We start from the raw sequence: 5,079 nt of genomic DNA, 5'->3' as shown, positions 1-5,079 counted from the left end.
TCAAGCAGGTATGATTCAGAGATCAGTGGTTTCTGCAACAAAGATCTTGTTTCAGAAATAAAAAACGGTTCAGTGCTGAAGTTTTTTTTAAGCAACAGGGTCTAGATTTAGAAAATTTCTGCAATACAGGTCTTGTTTTAGAAAAAGTAGTTCGGTAGCGAGGTTTTTTTTGCAACATGGGTCTTGCTTTAGAAACATAGCCCTGGTTGCAAAAAGCGTTGGAGGAGCACACAATGTTAGAGCGTATGAGGCCAAACATTTGCAACATGACACATGTTTCAAAAACATAGTTTCAGTTTGCAAAAATCGTCAAAGGAGTGCCCAGCATGGGAGCTCATTGCCGTCATGCTGGAGTAGAGGCCGCGGCTGTTCTCGAAGCAGGCCTCCTCGGTGAGCTGGATTTGCGTCAGATCCAACCATGGTGCACCATAGTCTTGCAGAAACTTCAATTTAGTTCCTGCACGCCGGCGGTGGGTGCTACGTCTTGAGCTTGCGTTGGTTTTCCTTGAAGAGGAAAGGGTGATGCAGCAATATGAGCGTAAGTATTTCCCTCAGTTTTTGAGGACCAAGGTATCAATCCAGTAGGAGGCTCCTCAAAAGTCCCACACACCTACACAAACAAACAAAGAACTCGCAACCAACACAATAAAGGGGTTGTCAATCCCTTCACGGCCACTTGCAAAAGTGAGATCTGATAGAGATAGTATGATAAGATAAATATATTTTTGGTATTTTATAATATAGATAGGAAAAGTAAAGATGCAAATAAAAGTAGATTGAAAGCTTATATGATAAAAGATAGACCCGGGGGCCATAGGTTTCACTAATGGCTTCTCTCAAGATAGCATAAGTATTACGGTGGGTGAACGAATTACTGTCGAGCAATTGACAGAAAAGCGAATAATTATGAGATTATCTAGGCATGATCATGTACATAGGCATCACGTTCGCGAAAAGTAGACCGACTCCTGCCTGCATCTACTACTATTACTCCACACATCGACCGCTATCCAGCATGCATCTAGAGTATTAAGTTCATAAGAACAGAGTAACGCATTAAGAAAGATGACATGATGTAGAGGGATAAACTCAAGCAATATGATATAAACCCCATCTTTTTATCATCGATGGCAACAATACAATACGTGCCTTGTAACCCTTTATGTCACTGGGTAAGGACACCGCAAGATTGAACCCAAAGCTAAGCACTTCTCCCATGGCAAGAAAGATCAATCTAGTAGGCCAAACCAAACTGATAATTCGAAGAGACTTGCAAAGATAACTCAATCATACATAAAAGAATTCAGAGGAGATTCAAATATTTCTCGTAGATAAACTTGATCATAAACCCACAATTCATCAGAACTCGACAAACACACCACAAAAAGAGTTCAAATAGATCTCCACAAGAGAGGGGGAGAATATGGTATTGAGATCCAAAAAGAGAGAAGAAGCCATCTAGCTAATAACTATGGAGCCGAACTAGCGCTATCGTTTAACGCCCCTAGCTAGGTATAAAAGCAAAGATAGATCTAACGAGTGCCATCTTTGGCACTAAATTCATAAGTAGCCCGCATGATAGATTCATAAGGTAATTTGACTTTATTTCTTGGAAAGTGCTCCATGCCTTTCTTTAATGGAAATTGGAATCTAATATTCCCTTCCTTCATATCAATAATCGCGCCAATCGTTCTAAGGAAAGGTCTACCAAGAATAATAGGGCAAGAAAGATTGCAATCTATATCATGAACGATAAAATCCACGGGCACCAAATTTCTATTTGCAACAATGAGAACATCATTGATCCTTCTCATAGGCTTTTTAATGGTGGAGTCCGCAAGGTGCAAATTTAAAGAGCAATCATCAAGATCATGGAAACCTAGAATATCGCATAAAGTTTTCGGAATTGTGGAAACACCAGCACCCAAATCACACAAAGAAAAACACTCATGATCTTTAATTCTAATCTTTATAGTAGGTTCCCACTCATCATTAAGTTTTCTAGGTATAGAAACTTCCAAATTAAGTTTTTCATCATAAGATTGCATCAAGGCATCAACAATATGTTTGGTAAAAGCTTTATTTTGACTATAAGCATGAGGAGAATTAACAACGGATTGCAACAAGGAAATACAACCTTTTAAAGAACAATTATCATAATCAAATTCCTTGAAATCCGAGATAGTAGGTTCAATGTTATTTGAAGTTGAGGACTCTCCAATCCTACTTTTACCAAATTTAGCATCAAGATCTAAAACTCCGAATTCTTTGGACGCCTTCTAGGCAAAGTTGATTCATCATCAGTCCCATAATCATCCAAATTCATATTGCAAAACATAGATCTAATAGGAGACGCATCAATAACTTTAAGATCCTCATCATTATTTTCATGGAAACTAGAAGAACACACTTTTATAAAGCTATCTTTTTTAGCACGCAATCTAGCGGTTCTTTCCTTGCACTCGTCAACGGAAATTCTCATTACTTTGAGAGACTCATTGATATCATGCTTAGGAGGAGAAGATCTAAGTTTGAGAGAATCAACATCAAGCGAAAGTCTATCAACGTTCCTAGCCAAATCATCAACTTTGAGCAATTTTTCTTCAAGCAAAGCATTAAAATTCTTTTGAGAAATCATAAATTCTTTCACACTATTCTCAAAATCAGAGGGCATCTTATTAAAATTACCATAAGAATTATTGTAGGAATTTCCATAATTATTAGAGGAATTACTAGGGAACGGTCTAGCATTAAAGTTTCCTCTATAAGCATTGTTTCCAAAACTATTCCTACCAACAAAATTCACATCCATAGATTCATTATTATTCTTAATCAAAGAAGACAAAGGCATATCATTGGGATCAAGAGGAGTATTTTTAGTAGAAAACATCTTCATAAGTTCATCCGTCTTTCCACTCAAAACATTGATTTCTTCTATAGCATGCACTTTTTTACTAGAAGATCTTTCGGTGTGCCATTGAGAATAATTAGCCATAATATTATCAAGAAGTTTTGTAGCATCTCCTAACGTGATTTCCATAAACGTGCCTCCCGCAGCCGAATCTAAGAGATTTCTAGAAGCAAAGTTCAAACCGGCATAAAAATTTTGTATGATCATCCATAAATTCAAACCATGAGTAGGGCAATTGCGAAGCATCAATTTCATTCTTTCCCAAGATTGGGAAACATGCTCATGATCAAGTTGTTTAAAATTCATAATGTCATTCCTAAGAGTGATAATCTTAGCAGGAGGAAAATACTTAGAGATAAAAGCATCTTTGCACTTGTTCCAAGAATCAATACTATTTTTAGGCAAAGACGAAAACCAAACTTTAGCACGATCTCTAAGTGGAAACGGAAATAACTTCAATTTGACAATATTGTTATCCGTATCTTTCTTCTTCTGAATATCACACAAATCAACAAAGTTGTTTAGATGAGTAGCGGCATCTTCACTAGGAAGGCCGGCAAATTGATCTTTCATAACAAGATTCAGCAAAGCAGTATTGATTTCACAAGACTCAACATCATTAAGAGGAGCAATCGGAGTACTAAGGAAATCATTATTATTGGTATTCGAAAAATCACACAATTTGGTATTATCTTGCGCCATGGCAGCAAGTAATCCGACACACAAGCAAACAGAAAAAGGCAAGCAAAAAGAGAGGAGGAGATTGGGAAAGAGAGGGCGAATAAAACGGCAAGGGTGAAGTGGGGGAGAGGAAAACGAGAGGCAAATGGCAAATAATGTAAATGCGAGGGAGATGGATTTGTGATGGGTACTTGGTATGTCTTGACTTGAGCGAAGACCTCCCCGGCAACGGCGCCAGAAATCCTTCTTGCTACATCTTGAGCTTGCGTTGGTTTTCCTCGAAGAGGAGAGGGTGATGCAGCAATAGTAGCGTAAGTATTTCCCTCAGTTTTTGAGAACCAAGGTATCAATCTAGTAGGAGGCTCCTCAAAAGTCCCACGCACCTACACAAACAAACAAAGAACTCGCAACCAACACAATAAAGGGGTTGTCAATCCCTTCACGGCCACTTGCGAAAGTGAGATCTAATAAAGGTAGTAAGATAAGATAGATATTATTTTGGTATTTTATAATATAGATGCAAAAAGTAAAGATGCAAATAAAAGTAAATTGGAAGCAAATATGATAAGAGATAGACCCGGGGGCCATAGGTTTCACTAGTGTTTTCTCTCAAGATAACATAAGTATTATAGTGGGTGAACAAATTACTGTCGAGCAATTGATAGAAAAGCGAATAATGATGAGATCATCTAGGCATGATCATGTATATAGGCATCACGTCCATGACAAGTAGACCGACTCCTGCCTGCATCTACTACTATTACTCCACACATCGACCGACTCCTGCCTGCATCTAGAGTATTAAGTTCATAAGGAACAGAGTAACACATTAAGCAAGATGACATGATGTAGAGGGATAAACTCATGCAATATGATATAAACCCCATCTTGTTATCCTCGATGGCAACTATACAATACGTGCCTTGCAACCCTTTCTGTCACTGGGTAAGGACACCGTAAGATTGAACCCAAAGCTAAGCACTTTTCCCATGGCAAGAAAGATCAATCTAGTAGGCCAAACCAAACTGATAATTCGAAGAGACTTGCAAAGATAACTCAATCATACATAAAAGAATTCAGAGAAGATTCAAATATTATTCATAGATAAACTTGATCATAAACCCACAATTCATCGGATCTCGACAAACACACCGCAAAAAGAGTTTACATCGAATAGATCTCCACAAGAGAGGGGGAGAACATTGTATTGAGATCCAAAAAGAGAGAAGAAGCCATCTAGCTAATAACTATGGACCCATAGGTCTGTGGTAAACTACTCACAAATCATCGGAGGGGCAAGGATGTTGATGTAGAAGCCCTCCATGGTCGATTCCCCCTCCGGCATAGTGCCGTCGAAGGTTCCAAAATGAGATCTCGCGGATATAGAAGGTTACGGTGGTGGAAATTGTGTTTCGTCCTGCTCCTGGATGTTTTTGGGGTACGTAGGTATATATAGGAGGAAGAAGTACGTCGGTGGCCGCTCGAGG

Source organism: Triticum dicoccoides, chromosome 5B (genome assembly GCF_002162155.2).
Source record: "Triticum dicoccoides isolate Atlit2015 ecotype Zavitan chromosome 5B, WEW_v2.0, whole genome shotgun sequence".
Lineage (NCBI taxonomy): Eukaryota > Viridiplantae > Streptophyta > Magnoliopsida > Poales > Poaceae > Triticum > Triticum dicoccoides.
This window is presented reverse-complemented; position numbering follows the sequence as displayed.